This window comes from Canis lupus, chromosome 12 (genome assembly GCF_011100685.1).
Source record: "Canis lupus familiaris isolate Mischka breed German Shepherd chromosome 12, alternate assembly UU_Cfam_GSD_1.0, whole genome shotgun sequence".
In the NCBI taxonomy this organism is placed as follows: Eukaryota; Metazoa; Chordata; class Mammalia; order Carnivora; family Canidae; genus Canis; species Canis lupus.
In genome coordinates this window covers 6945735-6972313 of record NC_049233.1, presented here as the reverse complement: position 1 = coordinate 6972313, position 26579 = coordinate 6945735, and the positions used below count along the sequence as shown (strand labels likewise).

At 48.7% G+C, this 26579-nt stretch overlaps 1 long non-coding RNA gene across 1 annotated transcript in view; it reads left to right on the top strand.

Moving 5' to 3' along the window:
• Positions 1 to 1549: 1549 nt before the first annotated feature.
• Positions 1550 to 26579, top strand: part of LOC111098150 — a 42581-nt gene continuing 17551 nt past the window's right edge. Inside the window, exon 1 of the long non-coding RNA XR_005367369.1 lies at positions 1550 to 1624. This is a non-coding gene — a long non-coding RNA (uncharacterized LOC111098150). The remainder of the gene's footprint in view (positions 1625 to 26579) is intronic.

Sequence of the window (26579 nt, the reverse complement as noted above, 5' to 3'; positions counted from 1 at the left end):
AGACACTGGTGAGGTCACGGAGGGGGCTCACCTTGTCAGCCATGGAGGAGCAAAGGGCTTTGGACTTGAGCCGTGCAGTGGGGAGCATGGAAGGGATTCAAGAGTGACTGAGAAAAAAAAAAAAAAAAGAGTGACTGAGATGATCCTGCCTGTGTTTTGGAGAGATCCCGGTGGCTGCTGTGTGGAGGGAGGATGGATAAAATGAGGGACCACAGGAATATCAGAGAGGCAAGCTGGGTATCTATCCTTCGGGCCTGAGGCCTCACATGCTCACTGGCTCAGCATCAGCATCACCATGTGGACATAGGGCAATCACAGCCTTTTCTGCCCACATTCCTTCATCTCCAAAACACAGGGAGGGACAGTGGATTAGATGACACCATCCCCCTCCTCCCCTCCCCACACCTTTTCCTACCTGGATGCTCTGATGCACACTGGGTGCCCCCTCCGCCACCCAGCTCTGCCCTCCCTCATCCCTTTGCAAGCATGTCAGTGCCTGGAGCCTGGTAATCACTCAGCTAGCTCCTACTCCTTCTCCCTCCTCCACACTTGCAGGCAGACTCCCATTCTCCAGGGAACCACTCACTCTCTCCTGTCTAGTTTTTCAGCCATTTCTTGAGTGTTCCCAGCTCTATGGGGGTTTCTCTGGTTCCCCAGCTGATGTCTAAGCCCAAGGATGCCCAAACTTAGTACCTCCCCTTGTCTGGGGGTGCTCCCTTCCTCTCCCCTCTACGATCCCCATTCTCTATTGGATCTGGTTGGCCCTTTCTCAGAAATCTATCCCCCTTACCCGCCCTGCCCCAAGAGAACTTCCCATCTCAGACTGGGTTATTTGCTTCCCTTCAGATTCACTTTGCTTTGTGCCCCAGAAAGCAGACCTTTATATCTGCATCTTCTGGTCTCTGCTCTCTGGCTTCTACATGGGCAGGGCAGAATGGAGACACTAGCAGTGATCTGAGAGCAGTACAAGAGAAAGGCCAGGGTACTTAGGGGACCCCCTCCCTCCTTTTGCCAGGCAGTTTGGGTCCAGGCTGCATTTCTCCACTGGGCTGCCAGTTCTCTGTAGCTACAGCTCTTGCCCCTTCCCTCCCCTTTCCTCCCATCCCCCCTCCGTTTTTCTCCACCAGGCCTGGGTGCTTCAGCACCTCTTACTCATTTCTTTAAAGCTGCCCACACTTCCACAAATAGTTCCTTCATTTATGCCTTCAATTAAACCTTTAAGTGTGCTCTGTGTTTCCTGCCATGACTGATGGGTGCAGTCCTCAAATCCCCCCACCGGTCGCTCCCCTCCAGCCTCCAGCTAGGATGAGGAAGTTTGCATATCTGCCTTGGGGCGCTGGCAATTCTTCTCTCAGATACTGGGCAAGTTGCTTATGTTCTTAGTTTTCTGGGCAAATGGGAATAATCATGGGACTTCATTTCTAGGGTGGCTGCGAGGATTCAATGTATGCTCCTGAGTTGCATGTCTAAGCAGAGTGCCTGGGGTGTTCTAGAATCTTGGTGAATGTTATGTTCTTTTCCCCTGTTGGGTAGTGGCTTCCCTTCCACACCTGCTTCCCCCTGACCTGGTGGAGAGTATTCCCTCTGAGGGGTGTCTGGGCCCAGGAGAGAATCAGGGGCCTGGGTGAGTGCCCCCCCCCCTTTTTTTAAAGATTTTATTTATTTATTCATGAGAGACACAGAGAGAGAGAGAGAGAGAGAGAGAGAGAGGCAGAGACACAGGCAGAGGGAGAAGCAGCCTCCTCGAGAGGGAGCCCGATGTGGGACTGGTTCCCAGGACCCTGGGGTCACGACCCGAGCCAGAGCCAAAGGCAGGCTCTCAACCACTGAGCCACCCAGGTGTCCCCGAAGGGAGTGCTCCTGATGAGCAATCCTGTCCCCAAACCCAAAGGGTGCCTCGGTCACCTAGCGAGTGCCTGTCCCTGCTTTGCCTTCCAGAGAGCGGCTTGGGGAGCGCGTGGGAGGCGCTCCTGCCGCGGGCGCTGCGAGGCCGTTAGCCCAGCCTGGCCGGGCGCTGCTTTCTCTCCATTGGCCTTCGGAATAACAAGAGCGGTTTCTTAAGTCAAGAACCATGATTTCACCAGCTCTGCTCCTCGGCTCGCCGCTGCGCCGGCTGGGCTGCGTGTGCCGGCGGACAGATTAGTCTCCGCGATCTCCCCTGGGCGGGAGAGGAGCCGCAGGCCGGGGAGCGGGAGGGGCGCAGGGGTCGGCGGCGCGGGGCGCGGGAGACGGAGGGCACCGACCGCGGGGGAGCGGGGCAGGGGGGCGCCCCGAGAGCAGAGGCCCCCCGAGACGGGACGTCGGGCGCGGGTGCTGGGGTGGGAGGCCGCGGCGGGGGGCCGGCTGGGGCGGGGGCCTCTCGGCCTGCTGCCTGCCTCGCGCGGAGGCTGCGTGGGGAGCCCCCTCCGGGCGAGGCGCGTGCGCCAGCCTCCCGGTCCCCGCGTCCCCCCAGCTGGGGCGTGCGCCGGCATAGGATCCAGCACTCAGGGGGATGCTCTGCACGACCCATCAGAATGCACAGAGATGTCTGCCCCGGCCGGCCAGGCTCCCACCAGGACCCTGCCTCCTCCCCGAGAGACTGAGAATGTGATCCCACCCTAGTCACAGCCCCTGGAGGCTTAGAGGGGGTGTGCCCCTGGGCCCGGGTCCTGGGCCCCAATCACCCCCCCCCTCCTTTTTCCTTTCCCTTTCTTCCACCCTTTCACTTCGCCTTCCTTTCCTGGGCTGGAGGGGAAGCTGGCCTGGCCAGCGCCTTCCCCGAGGGGAGGGGAGGAGCACAGGATGCCAACACCCCTCCCTCTCTGCCCAGGCTCAGGGAGACGGGGTCAGGGTCTGCCTCTCCGTCCCTGCTCCCTGCCGGGATGCAATGCCAGAGTTTCCTTGGCTATCCAATCTTAGCCCCGCCTCTTTTTAAATGATAACATATTACACATTTGTTTACTTACTTACTTATTCATTTTCTTTTTTCTTTTTGTGGAGGAAAACCTTTACAGTGGAGTTTGTAGAGCTTTTATATACATACACATACTCTTGTAACCATCAATCACTTAGATCTCAATAGAAAACAGTTCCAGCACCCCAAACATCCCCTTGAGCCACAGTCCCAGTCTATGCCCACCCTACCCCCTACCGCCTGGAGGTAACTACCACTCTGAGATCTATCAGATTAGGTTTGCTTGTTAGTGAACTTCATGTAAATAGAACCCATACAGTACATACCCCTTTGTACCTGGTTTCTTTTGCTCAGCATTATGTCTGGGAGATTCATCCAAGTTGTTGTTTGTAGCAGTAACTCACTGGTTTGCATTGCTATCGGGTACTCCATTGTATGACGGCTCATTCAACCATTCTTCTCTCTCTCTTTTTAAATGTTTTATTTATTCTGGAGAGAGAGAAAGAGAACACAAGTGGGAAGGGCAGAAGGAGAGGAACAGAAAAATCATAAGCAGACTACTCCCTGTGGAGCATGGGGCCCAACCATGCAGGGCTTGAACTCACCACCCCGAGATCACAATCTGAGGGTCTGACACAGCCGACTGGCCACCCAGGTGCCCCTCAACCATTCTTCCCTTGACACATTTCTGGATTGTTTTAGGTTTTGGCTATTATGAATAAAGCTCCATGAACATTCTTGTATCTGTTATTCTCTGCACATTGAGAGCAGTGTTACCTCAGGCAAGTGTGATATTGTGATTTGGAAGAAATATGTTTTGTCTTTGTCCATGATTTCTGGCTCACAGCTCCCAAAATGCTTGGATTTCCCTGAGTAATAAGAGCATCTTTTGTCATGATGTTTAGATTCTTGTCCTCAGTGCTCCAAATAGTTTCAGAGCCACAAAGGTGATGTGGGGGGTCTTGTAACAAGCCCCTTTCCACCACACCTGTGTTTATGTTAATGGGGTGACTTTTGGAAATCTTTGAAGGACAGGGGTTGGTTGCCAGGGGACCCAACCTGAATAAAAGGTCAGAACTTTCCAGTCCCACCTCCTGATTTCCCTGGGTGGAGAGAAGGGCTAGAGGTCAAATCAATCATTTAATTAATCGTGCCTATATAATGGAGACTCCATAAAAACCCCAAAAAGGGGAGGTTCAAGAACTCCCACATGCCACCATGCTGGGTCCCAAAGGACAGAAGTTCCTTTGTTCATATGTGTCTCTACATCTGCCTGTTAATTCATATTTTTGAGTATTCTTTGTAATAAATGTGTAATTGAGAGATTTAAACAGGTTTCCTGAGTTCTGTGAGCCACTCTATCAAATTAATCAAACCCAAAGATGGGGTTGTGGGAACCTCCAGTCTATAGCCAACTGGCCAAAGGCATAGGTAACAACTTTGTCTTGTGATTGGCATCTGAAGTGGGGGGCTAGGGCGTAGGGGGCAGTCTTATGGGACAGAGCCTTTAACCTGGGGGGTCTGCTGCTGTCTCCAGGTAGACTGTGTCAGAATTGAGTTGAACTGTAGGTATCCAGTTGGTGTCATGGAGAATTGCTTTGTGGTGTGTAAGGAATGTGCCACCCTCCTCCCCTGCCTCAGCCCTGCCACCATTCTACTCATACATTGGAATTGTGGGTGCAGAATCTTTTAGCAAGGCACTTAGCTTCTCTGAGCCCCAGTTTCCTCATCTCTAAAAAGAGAGAGAGGGAAGATGTGAACTGTTGACTGTCCTGTTAGATGATCACAAGGATCAAAAGAGATAACACATGCAAAGAGACCAATGTAGCACCTGGTACACAGTAGGTGCTTAATAAATGCCATTTTCTCTATCTGTAATCTGTTGGGAGCTGGGAAAGGAGGTTGCAGTATATAATTGCCAGCCAGGATTCTGAGGTCAGAAAGCCTTCTCAATAGCAACCACCACAACAAAATAATCATAATATTGATGACCGTTTATTGAGCATTCACATGGCAGATATTGCGTTACTTTTACTATCATTTCTACCGTCATCCATAACTGCTTCCTGAGGGGATCCCTGGGTGGCTCAGTGGTTTAGTGCCTACCTTCAGCCCAGGGCGTGATCCTGGAGTCCCGGGATCAAGTCCCACATCAGGCTCCCTGCGAGGAGCCTGCCTCTCTGTGTCTCTCATGAATAAATAAATAAAATATTTTTTAAAAAATTGCTTCCTGAGATCCAATTCTCTATGGCCTTTCAGGCTTCCTAGAGCATCAGGAATGGTTTTCATTAAAAAAAAAAAAAAAAAAAGGAATAGTTTTCATTTTACACCTGGGGAAACTGAGTCACAGAATAATTTTAAAAGATTTGCTCCAAATCATTCATTCATTTGGCCTGAGAGTAAAGATATGTCTCTCTTACTTCTGAGTCTTCTCATACCCAGCAGAGGGTCTGGCTCAGGGTGGATGCTCCTATTTGTGGAATAAATAGAATGTGAAGTCTCTCCTGTGCTCAATCCTTCCTTCTGGGCAGCCTCTGTCAGGGAATTATGACTGCCACTCTCTGCACATGATTTTCCCCCTAGAGAGGCCTCCCTTGCTGTAAACTGCCTTGCAACAGGTAATGGGGAGCTTTACAGATACTTCTGAAAGTGAACTGGGTCACCTCATTTGCTCTTACCCCAAAATATTGGAGAACCCCAGTGTTTGGGGCTGATAGGAAACTCCCAGGGATTGTGACATTTGGCCTCTGGTCAGGGATAGGTCCTAACCAGGTCAGTGGCCTGCCTGCCCTCTAAAGCCCTTAGAGAAGGGGCTGCCTTCCCTAATGCTGGGCAGGGTGGGGAGGAAGCAGAGGAGACAGGAGGCTGGGGATGCTGTGGGGACAGTGCTGGGACAGCTGACTCCAAGGTGGCTTTCTCCCATGGCCTGAGTGGCCTCTGGGGGCCTCCCTGGACCCTGCTTTCCTTGTCTAGGATGGCCTGGATGAGTACAAATTCCTTCCAGCTGCAGGTGTGCTTTGGGAGTGAGGCAGGGGCGGCTGTGCTCCGTTTTGGAGAATAGGTGAGTGGTCCTGGGTGGGGGAGCAGTGGAGGCTGCTGCAGCTCTGCCCAGGGCCTTGGGCCTTAAAGGGCCCACAAAGCTTTCTTCCCCTCCAGCAGCCATTCAGGGGAGGGGCTGCTAATTAGGAGGTGGAGGGCTGCTAATGAGCTCGCTGAGGACCTCAGAGACAGCTCTGATGGCACTAAAGGGCTTCCCTGAGTTTCCTTAAAAGCCCCAGTGACAGTGAAGCCTCCATTAGCCGGAGGATTAATCACCAGACAGGTCTTGGTCACCCCCTTTCAAGGTGCCCCCAGCTGCTCCCAGCTGGCCCTGCAGCCCCTGCTGTGCCCATAGTGTTTAGAGATGCCCCCACCCGTGACCTGCGCTTTCTGATCTCAGATGAGGCAGCAGAGCAGGGAAATGGGCCTGGGGGACACGGGAGGGGACCTTCGAGATAGGGGCAGGGGCCTCTAGGGAGTGATTGCAGAGGTTTCCAGAGACCCCCAGGAGAATGCAAATGATATGCAAAATATGCAAACCATTAGTGATTAGCTGTGGGTCAACAGCTTGGGTCCTTTGAGTAATAAGTTGACAGTTCTGTGCTCAAAGCCTCTGATTAGCCCGAGGGGAGGGCCAGGCACTGTGACCTCTGTCACCCCAACCAGGACTTCTGACCCCTCGGCTTGCCAGCCACCCTGGCACCCTCCCAGCCGGCCCCTCTCCCCATCACCGCCCAGAAGTGAGGGGTACAGGCAGCTGGAGGCTCAGAGAAAGTCCTGTTCAAGTTGCAACCTGCCCCACCCTCTCCAGAGCCCAGGGCAGTCCCCAGTCCTGAGGGGCCCATGCCAGGCTCCAACTCCCCCTACCCTCCAACCCTTTCAGGCGGTGCAAATTCCCCTCCCCCACTCAGCTCCTTCCCCTCCAGCCACTCAGTCTCTGTCTCCTTTCTGTGCCTGATTCTCTGGATATCCCCACCTCCTGCCTGCCTCTCTCCACCTGCTAGTTATCTGTGACCTTCCCTCAGTGCTCTTGGTAGAAAACTTACCAACTTCAATGCCCTTGTGACTCAGCCCCTTCATTTGCATCTGGTTCTCATCTAATGGGTTCAGAGGGTGGAGCCAGGCTTGGTGGTGACGGTAGGAGTGGGAATAGGACCTGCTCCATCCTCTCACTCCATCTAGAAAACCCACAGCTGCCAGTAACCCGTGCCTCTGAGGGCAGCATGGAGGGAACACACAGAGGGCACCCTGTCTCCTGCCACTCCCCTCTCCCTCTGCCCCCCTTCTCTGGTATGGAGACCCCCATTTCCCAGTCTTTTCCTCCTCTTCTGTTCCAAACCCCCACCCAGCGGCGTCCTTTGTGACATTGCTGGAATGGCTGAGGATCAGATCCCTGCCTCCCAGGGGCCTCTCCAGTGTGCGGGCAGCATCAGCTTTCCAGCACTGCCCCCCCACCCCTGCGGTGGCCCAGACACCACTGGCTGCCCCTGACCTTCAGGCAGTGTCAGGATCCTCTTTCATCTCTCCTATCCACTCCCCCCACCTCTAGCGTCCATCTGCCCTGCTTGCTGCCAGGCTGTAAGGCTGGCTATCTCTGCAGCCCTGAGGGGGGATCAGGTGTGTAGAAGTGGGGTCCTGTCTCCTCCCTGGGGCCCGGGTAGGAATTGAACAGCTTCTTCTCCCTTCTCTGACTTGGCAACCTGAGCACCTACCTTTCAAATTGGAGCAGAGAAATGTATAGCTGAGAAAGGGCCTGCAGAATGTGTCTGGAGTTTGGGCAGCCTGAGGCCCAAGATGTTTCACTGAGCTGGGCCTGAGGCTGGAAGGAGTGGGCAAAGAAGGAAAAATAGATAGAACCTGAATTAGGATACTCAGCTCAGGAACAAATTTAAGGAGCATACACACACAAAAAAATCCCCCAAACCAAAAACAAAATACAAAAACAACCCAAAAAACCCAGCCCAGTAATTAAGAGAAATAACATTTTCATGCAATATTTAAAAAAATCAAAGTTAAGGATGCCTGAGTAGCTCAGTGGTTGAGTGCCTGCCTTTGGCTCAGGTCATGATCCTGAGGTCCTGAGATCGAGTCCCTCATCGGGCTCCTCACAGGGAGCCTGCTTCTCCCTCTGCCTATGTCTCTGCCTCTCTCTCTGTTTCTCATGAATAAATAAAATCTTTTTTAAAAAATCCAATTTAATGCAAAACAAAATCCATGATTGTCGTAGGAAGAATAATGCACCCCACCCCTCAAGGTCTGTGTCTTAATCCCCAGAACCTGTGAATGGGTTAAGTTATATGGTAAAGGGGAATTAGGGCTGCAGTTGGAATTCCTATTATTAATTAGCTGACCTTAAGTTAGGGAGATGAACCTGGGGTGTCCAGATGGGACCACTGTCATCACAAGGGTCCTCAAAAGTAGAAGAAAAAAGCAAAAGAGCCTGAATCAGGGAAGAAAATATAAAGGCAAGAGCAGAGTTAGAGTGACATGATGTGATATACTGTGAAATGATGAAGATACTCTGGCTTTGAAGATGGAATGGGGCTAGGAGCCACAGAATGCAGGCAGCCTATAAAGGCTGGGAAAAGCAAGAATGTAGATTTTTCCTTTGAGTCTCCAGAAGTGAATGAAGTCCTGTTGACACCTGGGTTTTTGCTCAGTGAGACTGATGTCAGACTCTGTCCTTACAGTCATGTAAAATAATAAATTTGTATTGTCTTGAGTCACCACACTTGCAGTAATCTGGTACAGCAGCAATAGGAAACCAATATAATAATGAGCCAAAATTAACATTTTAAATAAACAGGGTCAGGAGACTCTAGGCTCCTGGCAGGGGTATATAGATACACATATTCCAATCTTGAATGTCTGAAATGTCTTTATTCTCTCATCACGTTGGTTCGTAGTTTGCTGGGTATGGAATTCTAGATAGAAAGCCATGTCCCTCAAATTTAGAATGTGTTTGATTCATTGCTTTCTAGCTCCTACTACTATGCTTGAAGAATCTGAGTCCATTCTGATTCTTTTCTCTTTGCAGGTGACCTATTTTTTTTTTAAATCTCTAGACACTTTTAGGGTTTCTTTTTTTTATCACTAGTGTTTTGAAATTTTATAATTATATGGCTTTATAGAGGTCCTTTTCTGTTCACAGTTCTGGATGATCTCAAGCATGTCTCAGTACTGGGAATTTATCTTGTATTACTTCTTTCCTTATTTTCCTCCTTCTATATTTTCTGTTTTTCTTTTTCTGATACTTGTATAAGACATATGTTGGATCTCCTCAACTGATCTTTGAGTGTTCTTAGTTTTTCTCTCCTATTTTCCCACTCTTTGTCTTTTTGTTGTACTTTGTGGGAGAGTTCCATAAATTTATTTCTACACTTTTATATTGAAGTTAAGCAGCTATCTTTTTACATTATTTTTCTTTTTTTTTTCTTTTTCATTTTTTAAGAGATCTTATTGATTTAAGAGAGAGAGAGTGAGTGGGTGAGAGAATACAAGTGGGGGGAGGGGCAGTGGGAAAGGGAGAAGCAAGCTCCCTGCTTCCAGGACCCTGAGATCAGGGCATGAGCTGGAGGCACTTAACCAACTGAGCCACCCAGCTGCCTCAATTATTTTTCATTTTTTTAAAAGATTAAAAAATAATAAAAGATTTATTTATTTATTCATTCAGAGAGAGCGAAGAGAGAGGCAGAGACACAGGCAAAGGGAGAAGCAGGCTCCATGCAGGGAGCCCCATGAGGGACTCGATTCCGGGTCTCCAGGATCACACCCCCGGGCTGCAGGCGGCGCTAAACGGCTGCGCCACTGGGGCTGCCCTTATTTTTCATTTTTAAGAACACATGCTTTCTGAATGATTCCTTTTATAGTATTTTTTTTCCTTTTATAGTATTTTATTTTTATTACATAAATACAACATATTCTCATCTCTCTGGAAATATTTTTTTAAAAGATTTATTTATTTTAGAGAGAGAGCAAGGGAGAGAGAGAGAGAGAACACAAGCAGGGGGAGAGGCAGAGAGAAAGAATCTCAAGCAGACTTCCTGCTGAATGCAGAGCCTGACCTGGGCTCAATCTCATGACCCTGAAATCATGAACTGAGCTGAAATCAAGAGTCACCCAGGCGGCCTTCTTTGGAAATAATTTTTATATTGCTTTTTAGTTTGAAAGTTTTCATCTGCTTCCTGCATGGTTTCCACTTTGTCAGATTTCCTTTTTTTTCTATTTTTCTGTTTGGTTTTCATCTTTCAAATTGAAGACTTTTTGCACACCTGTAGTGATCCCAGCTATCTGTTCATACTTAAAAGTGAGTTACTAGGAAATCATTTGACAGATCTGTGGGAAAGGCTGTCAACCAGTGAGCCTCATGGGTAGGTGATCCAGTGGAGATGTAGCTCTTTCATTGGCAGATGCCCACTGTCAGCATACATACACTTTTCTCTTGAGATAGTTGGTTTCTCCAGGGAGGAGATTCTAAGCATGCTTAGAATGGAGCAGAACAGAGCTGGAGTCCAGACTTTCACTTATCATCTCTCCCAGTAAAACAACCTACAGTGAGTTGTTTGGCCCCCTAAAAGATGTCCATCTTGTAATTTCCTGAACCTGTCAATGTGAACATACTTGGAAAGAAGATCTTTTTAGATGTAATTAAGCAGGGATCTTGGGAGGAGGTTATTCTGGAGTAACAAGGTGGGCTCTACATTCAATGATAGATGTCCTATAAGTGACATCCAGAGAAAAGACACACAGAGAAGAGGAAATATCCGTGTAAGGATAGAAGCAGAGTTTGGAGTTACGTAGTCATAAGCCAAGGAACCCTTGGATCCACTGGAAGTTAGAAGGGACAAGGGAGGATGCTGCCCTAGAGCTTTTTTTTTTTTTTTTTTTTAATTTTTATTTATGATAGTCACACACAGAGAGAGAGAGAGAGGCAGAGACATAGGCAGAAGTAGAAGCAGGCTCCATGCACCGGGAGCCTGACGTGGGATTCGATCCCGGGTCTCCAGGATCGCGCCCTGGGCCAAAGCCAGGCGCTAAACCACTGCGCCACCCAGGGATCCCTGCCCTAGAGCTTTTGGAGGGAGCACAGCCCTGCTGACACCTTGATTTCATTCTTTAGACCTCTAGAACTGTGAGAGAATAAATTTCTGTTGTTTCGAGCCACCCATTTGTGATCATTTGTCATGGCAGCCCTAGGAAACTTATATACCACCTTACTTCCAGCTGGCCTGTTATCCCTGAGACCAGAGGCCCTTTGGTTCAACATCTCCTGGGAATAAACCTCTAGGCTTCTGCTGACTTGGGGATAGGGTACCTGGTAAGTCTGAAGGAGACCTGAGGGCCCAACTGTTCCTACTAGAGACTTTTAAAATTAGTCTTCCAGTTTTCAGCCTTCCTCTTCATTCCTGTCTTCATTAGTACCTGGTCTTCCAGCCTTCCCATAATGTGAATTGTCTGGCTTGTTGGCATAATTCCTCTAGCTTGTGGGCTTCACACGCTGCTTTTTATAGTAAAAATCCATTACCACCTGTTTGTCAGCTTTCTGACTTCCAAAATTTCAATGATACCTCTCATCTGCTATCAATTCTTCCATTTTCTTTTTGTGATTTTTTTTTTTTTTTTTTGCTTTAAAAAGATATTTAAGGGGTGCTTGGGTGGCTTGGTAGGTTGAATGTCCAATTCTTTTTTAAAAAAATATTTTATTTATTTATTCATGAGAGACAGAGAGAGAGGGAGGCAGAGACATAGGCAGAGGGAAAAGCAGACTCCCCACAAGGAGCCCAATGCGGCACTTGATCCCAGATTAAGGGATCAGGCACTGAGCCAAAGGCCGATGCTCAACTGCTGAGCCACCCAGGTGTCCCTTGAGTGTCCGACTCTTGATTTCGGCTTAGGTCATGATCTCAGGGTCATGGGATCCACTTGAGTGAGACTCTGTGCTCAGTGGGGAGACTGCTTGAGAATCTCTCCCTCTCCCTCTGCCTCTGCCCACCCCCTAAACTCACACACACTCTCTCTCTTTGTAAAACAAATAAATCTTTCAAAAAAAACTTTAATCATCATTTAGCAACGTTTTTGAAAGGAGCAGAAATAAATGTGCACACTCAGTTACTTTGTTTAATCAGAAGATTCATATTCTTAATTTTAATTGTTTGAGTTTGATTACTAGAAAGAAGGCCATAGGCCTCACTACTCCCTGCAGTGCTACACCTGGTCTGTTTTGCACATTTATGTTTCCCACCTGGCTTCCTCCTGTAGGCGTCTACATTTGTTATCACTGGTTCAAAGTATCTCCAGAGAACCACAGTGAAGGGGGAGGGGGGTATTTGGCAAGATAACTTCTAATTCTCTCCACTTAAAAGATCCTAAAACTGGGCTGGAGACATAGAAAAAAATGATAGAAGATTAGGGCAGGAGAAGTGGAACTTAATGATGACTCACCTTGGCTTGGTTGAATATCTAATTCCTGGGGTGTATAACCTGGTCCTTGGTTTATAGCCTCCTGCCTCAATTTCCCCATTTGGCTAATAGGCACAATCTTCTATGCCCAGTGGAGTGAGGAGAGCATGGTGAGATAAGACCTTAAAAGCCTCAACAGAAGGAAAACTGGGAACTTTACCATTTTCTTAATATTTTATTCTTATCTATGATAGTCACACACACACAGAGAGAGAGAGAGAGAGGCAGAGACACAGGCAGAGGGAGAAGCAGGCTCCATGCACCGGGAGCCCGACGTGGGATTCGATCCCGGGTCTCCAGGATCGCGCCCTGGGCCAAAGGCAGGCGCCAAACCGCTGCGCCACCCAGGGATCCCGTACTTTACTATTTTCACTTTTATCTGCAGTGTTACAAGTAATCTTGATCAGCACTGAACTGATTGCTCAGATATGCATCTGTTATCCCCATTGGAACTAACCACCTGGGCCACCTGGGCTCAGAACATTATCTGTTGGAAGAAGAGTTTTTTTTTCCTAAGATCATCATCAGTAGACGTTTTGTTTTTGGATTTTATTTATTCATGAGAGACACAGAAAGAGAGGCAGAGACACAGGCAGAGGGAGAAGCAGGCTCCATGCAGGGAGCCCGATGTGGGACTCAATCCCGGCCCGGGATCATGACCTGAACCAAAGGCAGAGACACTCAACCACTGAGCCACCCAGGTGCCCCTGGAAGGAGAGATCTTGATACTAAGAGTCATTGTTTGGGAGTTCTGCAAATTGGTGTTTCTCGCAAACACACTACTCTGGGCTCCGTGGCAATCCCCACTTTCAATATTGGGGGACATAGGGATCTTTCAGTTAGGAAGACACAAAGAGCAGTAAGAGGGATCCTGGGAGGATCCCTGGGTGGCTCAGCGGTTTAGCTCTGCCTTCAGCCCAGGGCGTGATCCTGGAGACCCGGTATCGAGTCCCACATCGGGCTCCCTGCATGGAGCCTGCTTCTCCCTCTGCCTGTGTCTCTGCCTCTCTCTGTGTGTGTCTCTCTCATGAATAAATAAAATCTTAAAAAAAAAAAAAAAAAAGAGGGATCCTGGGAGGAGCTAGAGATGCAGTGGTGGTGGAGGCCAAGGTCTTAGGTCAGGGCTCTGTGGTGAGCTTTGAAGGGGATGCTGAGCAGGTGCTGTGTGGGGTGGAGGGAGGGGAGAGGGAAGCAGAAAGGGCTGCCGGGTTGCCGTTCTCCAGTAGAGGCCAACTCAGTGTTGGTGAAGTGTTCAGCCTTTCCTCTTCACATTCCTCTCCTGCTCCCCCAAAGCCCCAGGGGACACAGTGGAGGAATTCTTCTCAGTGGGGGCTCTTGGTAAAATTGAGTTGAATGGCTGCATTCCAATGATCTCTGTTTTCCCAGGAGAATGGGATCCAGGGACACGGTGCGGGGTCCAGTATTTCAGGCCACAACTGCTTTCTCCAGATCAGCCAGGGGTGGCCACCTCCTCACCACTCACCAGGGCCATGTTGGTCCTGGAGATAGGAACCGAGGGAGAAGCAGGATCTGACAGTCCCAAAGGCCCACCACCTCTTCCTCTTCTCTTCCCCTCTCCCTTTTCCCTTGCCATGCCCCAGGAAGCACCAGACACAATCAGCAACTTTTATTTTTTTAAAAAATAAAAAGGCACTTCAGGGCTTTTACGGAGGAGACTGCGGCCCATTAAGACACAGATTAAATCTTTGTGGGAATAGCCAGAGTGCAGATTCCCAGTGTGAGGATGCTCCCTCCTGCTACGGCTGCCCCCAGCTCCAGACTTCCACCAGCCGTGGGCGCCCCCTCCCTCCCTGCAGGATTTAAAGTGCATCTAAGGGGGTGAAGGAAAAGGAATCTGCCTTGGCATTGAGTAGGTATTAGGGCAGGGCTAGGGTGGGGTAGGATGAGAGAGGAAGGAGCAAGTGAGGAAGTTGAGGAGTAAGGGGAAGTTAGAGGAAGAGAAGGGAGGCGCTGGGCCAGACACCCCCTCACCATGCATTGTTTTCTTTGGCCCCCTCACCAAGGGCAGCAAGGAACTACTATTGTTATACCCCATTTTACAGATAGGAAAACTGAGCCTCTGAGAAGTTCAGTAACATGGCCAACGTCATGCTGCTGATGCCAGCTAGGATTTGAATCTCCTTTTAGAGAGAAGAAAAGGGGGAGAGAGAGACACTGTTTCCCTTCCTCCTGTGCTCCCCTCCTCTCCAGCATTTCTCTGTGGCCCCAGCATTACTCAGGAGCCAGGAAATCCATTTTTTTTCTTCAAGATTTTATTTACTTATTCATGAGAGACACAGACAGAGGCAGAGGCACAGGCAGAGGGAGAAGCAGGCTTCCCTGCTGGGAGCCGGACATGGGACTCGATCCCGGGACTCGGGGATCACACCCTGAGCCGAAGGCAGATGCTCAACCCCTGAGCCACCCAGGTGTCCCCAGGAAGTCCTTTTAATTGCACTTTCCTGTGAATGGTCACTTTTGAGGGTCCAACAGAGAAGGTGTGCTTTATTTGGGCCAGGTTATGTGGGTGTTGGGTGAGGGACCATTGGCCGGCCTACCCAATTAACTGGTTGGGAGCCATGTCAAGCAAGGCGTTTGGTCATCTGATTGGGACGAAGGGGGTTGGGCAGATGCTCAAAGGGCCTTGGGTAAGGCCCAACTCCACAGGGAGGGGTTGGGAGCCTGTGGGGGAGAAGGATGGTGAGTGGGGCCTTCCCAGAGGTGCTGGGCCCCCTGCCTTCCTCATACTCGTGTTGCTGTCCAGTCATTCATTCACTCAACAAATGTTTCTTTAGCACCTGGTGCACAGCTGGTGTTGGGGGGTGGCTAAGTGCCTCAGTTAGGGAGTGATAAGGATGAGAATAATACTGTACTTCATCTTTCTTAGAAACACTTCCCCCCGCCAACTTTAACATTTATGAAATTAGGATAAGCCTTTCAAGCAGTGAATTTTAGTTATTTTCAGCAGTGTTTTATTTTTCTTAGAGGTACATGAAATCATGATGTGTCCGAACCATGACAGCTTAGATTTGATGAAGTTTGGTAGTAGCTACACTGACAGTACTTCCTGCGTGCCCAGCACTGTTCTAACTGCTCCGCATGTGTTCACACATTAGGTCTTCCCAACCACGGCTGAGATCAGCATCCTTGCTGTTCCCACTTTAGAGATGGAAAATCTGAGGCACAGAGAGGTGAATTCTCCTTTCCCCTTTAAGGGACAGCCCCTTAGGGTGCCTAATGAACACCAATGTCAGACTTGTTACTGTAGCAGAGTTGTGTGCAGGGCAACAAAGAAAACCCCAGAAGGGATGGCCCCCTAGAAACATCACACCCAGAGCTGGCCTTGGGGGCCCTCCCATTTAGCTGAAGAGTGATGCCCCCCAGTTTGGCTTCCCCCACTCCCTATTCACCTTTCCTCCAAGAGTAGTTCTAGGGATTAATCATGAGTGCAGCTGTCATTCCTATCAGTCCCACAACTATCAGCTCAGTCCAGGCCACAGGGTGGGAGATGATGGGATGGAGGGAGGGAAACTGCAGTGAAACTTGTAGGTGGGCATGGGCACCTCAACATTCCCAGCCCCTTCCTGGAGTATACACAGGACATTTCTCAGTACTCGCAACTCTCCTCTCCCTGGTCTGTCTCAGGCTGGGAAGGCATCTGCTGATAGGGAGGGTTAATAGCAGGAGGAGAAGAGGGAGAGAAGTTACCAGAAATTCTGTCCCTCTACCCTTACCACGCACACTCCAAAGTTGGCCATAAGTCAGGTTGGGAGGCAGAGGGCCTATGGGCCCCCCACTCCCAAGTGACTCTAGGCAAATCTCTGTGCCTCTCAAGATGTCAGTTCCACTATCTGGACAGCAGGATTACTTCTCCACAGAGACCCTGGGTGGGGTGGGGTGGGAGGAGGAGGTGTTGCCTAAGAAATGCCAGTGTTCCAGTCTTTCTCCTCTGTGACCTCCTTCTCCTAACTATGCCCCCCACTGCATTCAGTCCTACCCATTCCCCCACTCCTGACTCTGCCAAGTACTGGGAAATGAAGACCTCACCTGCCTGGAGCTGTCAGGCTGCCTGCTTTCTCTTGCTGGTGCTGGCGGTAATTAATTAATCCATCCAGAAGCCCAAGGCAGTCATCGGCAGCATCTCACAGAGACTGCAGCAACTCCAACTGGGTTAAAGCCTGGGAGGCCCTGCCAACCTCAGCCACATGGACCCTGGGTCCCTGCAGTCTGAGAGGGTTGGGGTGGTGGGGGCAGGGAGTCATCTTCACAAGCCTGGTATGTCTCATACTTGTTCACTCATTCAATGAACTATGTTAAGCAGGTCTGAAAGCAGAGCCTGAGCCAAGGATTCAGACACACGTGGTTCATTAAGGAGTGCTTGCTTTTTAGGAACACCTTGTAGAGGAGGAGGCTGTCTTCATTTGCCTGAGCTGCTATAACAGAATACCATAAGACTGGTGGCTTAAACAGCAGAGATGTATTTCACACAATTCTGGACTTCTTGGACTTCTGGAGGCTGAGAAGTCCAAGATCAGATGCTGACTGATTTGGTATCTGATTAGAACTGTCTTCCTGGCTTGCAGGTGTCCCGCCTTCTCACTGTGTATTGACATGGCCTTTCTTCTGTGCACGCTCCTGGAGAGAGAAATGTCTCTCTCTTCCTCTTCTTATAAAGGCCCAAATCCTATTATGAAAGTCCCACTCTCATGAACTAATCCAAACCTAATTAGCTCTCAAAAGTTCTACTTCCAAATACCATTAGATTGGGAATTAGGACTTCATCATAAGAATTTTTGAGGGGGGGGATCCCTGGGTGGCGCAGCGGTTTGGCGCCTGCCTTTGGCCCAGGGCGCAATCCTGGAGACCCGGGATCGAATCCCACATCGGGCTCCCGGTGCATGGAGCCTGCTTCTCCCTCTGCCTGTTGTGTCTCTGCCTCTCTCTCTCTCTCTCTGTGTGACTATCATAAATAAATTAAAAAAAAAAAAAAAGAATTTTTGAGGGGGACACAATTATTTTGTCTGTAGCAGGAGCTGTGCAAGGATCTCTGCTAACATCTAACCTTGGCCTGATCTGTGGGAGGCTCTGGAGCATAGGCCATACCACAAAATTGTCTCCCTCTTTGAGAGGAGGGCCAGCCGTTTTACCCCCTCATCAATTGGTCACTGGCCATGGACTGACTATAGGGGATGGGTGACCTCCAGAAAACAAGGTGCTTCCCATCGGCAGAGGGTGATACTCCCGCAAGGGGACAGCTGGGAGCCCTGAGCAGCCACTGTTCCCAATAGCTGAGAGATGGTGTGCCTGCCTTAGGACAGGGGATATAGGCAAGGAATCAGCAGGTTCTACCATACCAGTGGCTCTCAGAGTGTGGGCTCTAGACCAACAGTGTCAGCACTATGGGAAATGAACATTGTCAAGCCCGGTACTAGAGACCCTAAATCAGAAACTTGGGATAGAACCTAGAAAACTCTGTTTTCATCAGCCACCTGGTAATTCTGATGCCTGCTTACTTTGGAGAACATTGAATTATAGGGTACATGGTGAACAATGCAGTCACCATCCCATTGTTCATGGGACTTAGAGTCTCATGTGGCTAGACCAGCAAGGCACGTGTGAGTCTCCTTGTGGGTGTGTGGGCCAGGATCTATGGCTGGTAACTCAGCTGGTTTGACCAGAGTTTCCCGGCAGTGGTGCTACTCCCCATTATCCCCGCATAGACCTTTGTCCTCAGAGTCCTCTATAACTGGGGATCCCCCCTTATACTCAAGGAACAGTACCCTTCCTGCATCATCCTTCCATGGCACCACTATAAGAGGAGGCCACTCATAGTCAACCAGCACATACTGAGTCTATTCTGGGCTTGCTCTCGTAAGCTATTTTATTTGATCCCTTTCCAAAGCATCCTGTGTTGTAGATATTAGCATCCCCACTCTATAGCTGAGAAAACCATGGTTCAGAATAACCTGTTATTTTTTTTTAAGATTTTATTTATTTATTTATTCATGAGAGACACACACAGAGAGAGGTAGAGACACAGGGAGAAGGAGAGAAGAAGGCTCCTTGGAGGAGGGAGGGAGAAGCAGGCTCCCCTCATGGAGCCTGATGCAGGACTCGATCCCAGGACCCTGGGATCACGACCTGAGCCGAAGGCAGACACTCAACCACTGAGCCACCCAGGCATCCCTACTATAAACAACTTTGGCAGAAGTCAGAATAGTGGTTGCCTTGGGTGGGGGTGGAGATGGGAGTGGGATGGGGTTCTCAGGCGCCTTCTGTGGCACTAGATGGGCCATATCTTGATTTGGATGGTGGTAACACCCGTGTCTGTCTAGGTCAAAAGTTCCTGAGCTTTATGCTTAAGATTTATGCAGTTTACTATTTGTAAATTGTGCCTCATTTTAAGTAATGCAAAAATAAAAGCCCTGAATAGTTGCAAAAAACCAAAACACTCTATGACTTCATTTATATGAGGAATCAGGAGCAGTCAGATTCATAGTGACAGGAAGTAAACAGTGGTTGGCAGAGGGAAAGGGTGGTTGTTGGGATTTGGTTATAGATGAGGAAGTTCTAGAAGTTGTTAAGGGGGAAGTTCTAGGGTTGTTAGAATAATGTGACTATACCTAACACTATTGAACTATACACTTAGAAAGGGTTAAAATGGTAAATTTTTCTATTATGTGTGTTTTACTATAACTGTCAAAAAATAAATCTTTCAAAAGTTTGCTTTGAGATGTTCCAAGGAGTGAAGAGTCACTGCACAATCAATGCTTGTCCTTTGAAAGTACTAGCCAGGCATTGGCCCCCTGAATGAACTGGCTGGAACTTTGGACACTCGAGGTCAAAGAAGGCAAGCCTTTCCATTTGGTTACTTTTTTTTTAGCTTTTATTTATTTATTCATGAGAGACACAGAGAGAGGCAGAGACACAAGCAGAGGGAGAAGCAGGCTCCCCGCATGGAGCCTGATGCAGGACTCGATCCCAGGACCCTGGGATGCTCAACCACTGAGCCACCCAGGTGCCCCCCATTTGGTTCTTGAACGCCTTCCTTCGACATCCTTGGTAGGTGGTTACTAGCCCATTTCTTAACATCTTCTGGTGACAAGGTCCTCACTCTATCCACACTTGAGACAAAAGTAGTAATGCCACATAATGCTGGATCCTGAGAAGATGCAGACATGCACAGAGTAAAAGATCTGTTCTTCTTTGCGCAGAAACTCTCTAGTTGTATGCAGCCCACACCTCTGCCCTTTGGTTTCTGTTCCAGGCCTTAGGGCCATAGGGAATGAGTGACATCTTGCACAGAACCACCCTGAGGGGTTTGGCTTTGTTTGGTGTTCTGGTTTTGGCTTCCTACATCTCATACTTGATTTCTTCCCCACAAGCCACACAGTTCTAGTGTCAGGTTTACGAGGCATATTCACATGGATTCTGGCCCTCTGACTCTGCCCTGTTGCATCCCATTGCTGAACGGATGGTAGGAGTACTCCTGAATGTCATCCCTGCACCAGGACAGCCAGCAATAATGCAGCTATAACATGGAGGTGAATCAGCTAAACATATCTACTAAACCTAACCCAAATGGTTCCCTTCCCTAGTTTCCCCTGAACTCCATCCCATAGATGCCCATGGCCACTCTGACACCATTCAACATGAGGGATAGTGTGATGAAGGGCAAGTCAAAGTGGAAAGAGAAGGGGATCTTAACTGGTTAGGATTAAAATATCTGTGTTTGCAGATTTTACAAAGCTGTGTGACCATGTAAACGTTTTTGTCAACTCTGAGAATCTTGGAAGGGGCCTATTTCAAGTGAGGGGCCTTGAGGCAGAAGCTGTATCAGCTCCATGGTGAATTCATCTGTGTCTGTGGGCTAGGAGGTCCCAAGGGAAGGGAAGCCCAGCAGGTTTTTGAGGACTCTGATCATTATCCCTGCTCCTTCCACCCCTAGACTTCTCTTTTGCTGGTTAAATATGGCCAGTGCCTTCAAAGGTTCCTCAAGTACAGGTCCCAACTTCTTATCTGAACCAGTATTCATTTGTCTCCATCACTTTAAAAGGGTTCAGAACCAAGTGGTAGGCTGCTGAGGCCACCTGCCAGAGCAGGACATCCAGGTTTGCACATCCTTTGGTTCCCTCATATGACCTTGGGGCCAGGGTGTCACAACCAGGCACTGCTCCACCTTCCAGTAAAGGATTAACTTAGCAACTATTTCTGAGTGCTTTGTCTGTGCCAGGGCCTGAGGTGGGCCTGGGGATCCTGGGACACAAAAGGAGGGTCCCTGTTCTAGGGGAATTTATACCCTGAACTCACAGAGCTGTGGCTGTAAAGTTATGATCCCTTGCCCCATCTTGTTCCCACGAAGTTAGCTTTGAGTCTGAGATACAATGCCTTGTGCAGATCCTTGACTCAATTTCAACTTTTTTTTTTTTTGACTCAATTTCATCTTATTAGATTTGCTTCACTTGGCCATTCTGCCAAAATCATTTTGGATCTTGCTTCTATCATGAGCTGTTCTCTCTCCCTCCCGGCTTTCATGTTGTCCCTGAGTGTGATAAGCCTGTCTGTTATGTCTTCATTGCAGTCCTAGGTAACAGGGATCGACTGCCCAGGACAAGAACAGAGCCCGGGGGCATGAGAAGTTTCCCTCCAGGTGGACATGTATTTCTTAGTCAGCATCCTTTGGCGACAGTGGTTCAATTCACCTAATTACATGATCACCCAGCCGTATTTGTCCATCTCGTTCATAAGGACATCGTAAGATGCCTTGTCATATTCCTCAGTGAAGCCCAGACACCGTGTCTGACACAGTTTCCTCTCTGTCAGTCTGGCAATTCCATCAAGAAAAGAAGAGTGCATTCTGTTCTCCGGCCACAGATACCACACTTAAACCCACAAACACACAACTTTTTGCTGAAGCATGCATTTAGCAACAGCCCCAGATCATATATGTACATCCCCCAGTTGAAGAAATGGAACAATACTGGCCCCCCGAGACCCCCTCAATCTTCCTAGTCACTGTCCCCTGCCAAGAGTAACCCCCTCATAACTTCTCACATCCTAGATTTAGCTTCTCTCCTTTTTGACTTTGTGTAAATGAATCACAGAGGACAGGTGCTTTTGTGTCTGGTTTCTTTTACCCAACATCACCCGCAACACTCACCCATATCGTGCATAGTTGTAGATGCTCATTCTCATGGATGCGTAATATTCCATTACACACATACGGCACAATTTACTAATCCATTCTACTGCTGATGATTAGAGTTGTTTCCAGTTGAGGTGATTATGAATAGCACTGCTATGAACACTCTGTTATTTATAATTTAGTGCACATATGCACTCGTATTTTGAATCTATCCCTAGGAGCAGAATCTCTGGGTCATGATGTATGCATTTTATAGATTTTGCCAAACAGTTTGGGAAAGTAGTTGTATCATTTCATACTCCCACTAGAAATATATGAACATTCCCACCAACATTTGGTTTGTCGATCTTTTTAATTTTATCCCTTCTGTGGGTGTGATGCGGTATCTCCTTGAATTTGCATTTCCCTAATGCCTAATGATGTGGAGCACCTTTTCTTGTGCTTATTGGCCATTTGGATGGCCTCTTTTGTGATGTGTCTGTATAAATAGTTTGCTCATTTTTCTATTGGGTTGTCTGCCTTTTTCTTACTGATTTGTAGTCGTTTCTTTTTTATATTCTGGATATACACCGACTCTGCTCTTAACTTCAGCTAATTATTTTTGCAGATGATTGTATTTGATCCACGGAGACAACTGGGAGGGAAGAGTTGTCCCTTTAGGTGATGTGAGGAGCCACATGCTGAGGGGCCATTGATTCCTGTTGTCATTGTTTCTAGTGTTGCTCTTGAAAAGTGGTGAGGCTGTGTGGGGGATGAGACGATCCAGAAACCACATGTGTGGACAGGAACAGGGCAGAAGGGGCCACCCCAATAGTCTTGCTGGGGCGACTCTGGGGGTCCTTGTCAGAAACCCCAAGTGTGGGCACGAGCCTTGCTGCTTCTGAATGTGCTGTCTTAGATAAGTCACTTAGCTTTTTGGGAGAATCTATTCTCTCCTCAAGGAAATATAGATAATACCCATTTCACAGGGTTAAATGAGAAAGCGTTTATTGGGGCACCTGGGTGGCACAGTTGGTTCAGCATTTGACTCTTGTTTTCTGTGTGGGTAGAAATCTCAGGGTTGTGAGATCGAGCCCAGCACGGGGCCACACTCAGCATAGAGTCTGCTTGAGATTCTCTCCCTCTGCCCCTCCTGCTCACACACACTCTGTCTCTAAAATAAATAAATAAATGAATAAATAAATAAAAATCTTTTTAAAAAAGGAGAAAGTAGTTTATCAAATGTAGTATTCCATGCAAATGTTATGTATGTCTTAGAGTTGGGAGGACTCCATGAGTCTGGCTTAAAATAGGAGCTGCTCCATGAATATGCATTGTTGAGTGCCTGATGTATGCGAAGTTGGCAATCTGATGGTAAAGAGGTGCTGACCTCAGACCACTTGGGTTCCAATACCAGTTCTACCAATCACTAGCAATGTGTCATTAGACAAATTAAGTAGCGTCTTTGTGCTTCAGTTTCCTTATCTATCAAAGAGGGATAGGCTAGTACCTAACCACACAGCATCAATGTGTGAATGAGGTAATTTATGTAAAGACCAGTACCAGGCTCATAGAAGTCACATAAATATTAACTATTATTATTATAACAAGTTTACATATATCCTCTCAGATTTTCATTCCAAAGAAGCAAAGTGCACATTACCATCTCTGTTTTATAGATGAGGAGAGGTTAAGTGAATAGCCAAAGTCACGTGCCCCCTAAATACCAGTGCTGAAATTTGAACCCAGGTCTTTATGGGTATGTTGCAATCTAATGCATCTAACTGGTCTGCCACCCGGCTCATATTTGTCTATCCTATCTCCAAAGACATTTGGAAAGCCCTCATCAAATGCCTTCCTGGATTTTTGGGGTTGGGGGAAGAGAGGCCTGAGCCTCTGGATGCAGTTGTGGGGTGGATTGAATGTGCTAGGCCTGGTGTGCAGAGAGAGAGGCTGCAAGGGTGAGGCTGGTGAGACCAGGAGTGCTGTGCTGCAGAGCCATCAGGGCTGGGAGTCCACAATGAGGGCTCTTCTGAGCCCCGGGCCAGGCAGTGGGGATAGCCCTAGAGCTTTCTGTAATGAGCCTGCCACACGGGTGGACAGAGACTTATTACTTCTGGTGGCTTGGCCGCCTCCTCCCACTTGTCCTCCCTGGTTATTTATCACATTTGTCCGTCTGGAGAGGCAGGGACATTGCTTACACTGTCCAGAACAGGGAACGCAATAAAGCCAGTTCTACAGGAGGCCCTGAGCCCTGTCCCCTTCACTGAGGGTGGGAGGGGGCCGAGGGGCTTCTCCTGGTGGGGGGTGGGGCAAGGCGCTAGCAACAATGCCAACCCGAGTCCAGCTTCCTAGGAGGGCTCCAGCAGCATCTCCGGGACCACAGTGACAGACACACCACTCGTTCTGCCACAGCTAAGCCGGCACGAACAGGATCACTAAGCACCCCAACACCCACTCATGGTATCGCCCCTCCCACCACCCCAGGCACTGCTGCCACCCATAAGACATAAGACTAACATCATCACCGGTGACATCACCCTCATGCTGCGGCAGACAGTGTCACCATCACCACCATCGCTGACATTATCACCAACAGGAAAGTAATTACCAGCCGGGCTTCATTACCCACTTTAGTTTGGCTCAGAGAAACAAGGTAATCAGAACTTGTATGGCTGCTTCTACCTCTGCTCCTGACTTTGGCTGCCATAAGGGACCTCCATGGCTCCTGGAGGAAGTAGTCCTTCTTGTTTGGCTTCCCTGGTTCTATCGAGACAGACAGAGTGAGATCATGAGAGGAGCTTAGCTCTAGACCCACTTGACCTTGAATTCGCTGTATCACTGACCACATGAGAGGCCCAGAGCCCGTATGATGCTTCCCTGTGCCTCAGTAGCCTTATCTGTAAAGAGGGGATAGTAAAATTCACCTCACTGTAGGTAATAACTGTGGGGATGCTATAGGGATAACAAAGTGTCTGGCCCACCATAGATGCTCGACACATTGCACATTAAATGATTATCATAATTATGGTTATTCCAGGGTGAAACTGCTCTCCTAAACACTCAGTTCTCCAAATGATGGGCTCCTTGTGCCTGCCCAGAGCATCTCCTGGACCTCCCCATCCTGGCCACCTAGTCCAGGACAGTGGCTTCCCTCTCTACCTCCTGCTGCCTGACCCAGTTTCTGTGAAAACCCAAGTTCCTCACTAAGCAGAGGCAGCAGTCACATCTCCAGGTCTCAACGTCCTATTAGGACAACATCAGTGTAAACATTAGTTATTCACAAACCCAATTACATTTTGATTGCTCTGACCCAACTGAGATTGGGGTTATTCTCGATCCACATTTATTTTTTGGCACAAGCTTCTTAAGGTGCGGGGAGAGGAAAACAAGCTCCCTCCTCCTCCACTGTAGTGGGCAGGAATCTTCTCCTAAGTTCCTTCATTCCTTCCCTGCCTGTGCCCCAGAAGGCAACCATACGTGGGCACTCTGCCACTGAATGGAGAGCATGAGGGGCTGGGCCAGGGAGAGAGGGGAGTTCAGGCAGCTTTGGGATTTCAGTCAGAAGGAAAGGAGAGCCAGCAATAGGGAAGGGGATAGAGGGGACAGGACGGGGTCGTGGGGATGTCTTTGGCCAGCTTGGGGACTGAGACAGGAGCTGCCTGTGCTTGGGGTGGGGGTGGCAAGCTGCTTCCCAGCACCTAGGACACTGTGCTCCAATATTTTAGGCTGAGCACTTCCTAAACATGTCCCAACTTAAGCTCTGGATCTTCCCCCCAAAACCTGCTTCTCCCAATGCCTTCTCCATCCCTGTGAATCCTTTGCTTGGTTTGCTTGGTTTGCTTGGGCCAGAAACTCACTCCAATCCTTTAGCAAATCTTGTTGGCTCTACTCAAGATGTGTCAAGACTGTGGCTGTTTCTCACCACCTCCTCTACTCCCAACCGTGTCCAAGCCACCACTGGTCTCTTGCCTGGCTGACTATGATACTCGCCTAAGTGGTGTCCCCTTCCACCATAGCCTATTCTCAACATAGCCACCAAAGTGGCCCTTCTAAATGTGTAGCTGACCAAGTCATTTCTCTGCTTCAAATGTTGCAGTGGGTTCCTATTCACTCAGAATAAAAGCCAAAGTCTTAGATGCCTATCCTACCTGACCTGGCCTCCTGCCTTCTCGCTGACTTTGTCTCTATTATTCTCTCTTCACTCACTCTGCAACAGCCACAAAGATGCCAAGCCCAGTCCTGTGTCTGGCTTTTGTACTCACCTGTTCCCTGTGCCTGGAAAAACTTCCTCCCAGATATCCCCACAGCTTGTTCCTTCATCTCCTTCAGACCTCTGTTCAAATGTCACCTTATCAATGAAGCCATCACTATCTATCAGGTCCCTGCAGGAAACAGATGGCACATTCAAATTCAGATCCTTCGAGGAGGACTTACAGAGATGTGGGCAGGGGGTCTGGAAACCGCAAGGATGGGGCAGGGGCCCTAGGCTATTCACAGTGAGGAGCTGACCCTGTCCCAAGGCCAGACGACTGAGTGGAGCAGTTGAATGGGAAGGAGACAACCAGCCTATGGACTCTCCAACTTCTTCTGATTTCCTGTGGGAGTTCCCATTGGTCATACTTAATAGAAGCCAGGGAGCAGGGTGATGAGGTCCATGTGGGTCAGCCTCCAGGGGCATAGAACTGGCTGAAGGGTAAAGAGGGTGAAGAGTAGATCTGGAGAGGCAAAGAGAAGATGGTCAGGTCATCACTCCTGACTGCACTACTTAAATATCACTCCCACCTCCCCGCTTCCCACACTCTATCCCTCTTTCTGCTTCTTTTTCTGTATCCCACTTATCACCTTCTAAAATCATATAATTTGTGTTTGTTTATCTTTACCCATTGGATTGTAAGATCCAGGAGGACAAGGATTTTGCCTGTTTTTGCCCTCTGTTATATCCTCAATGCCTAGAACCAAGCTTGGCATATCAAAAAAGTTCATTAATGTGTGATGAAGAAGTGAATGCATGAATAAAAGAAGGAAGTACCTTGGGAAGGGCCAGGTGAGATCTGATGGGGC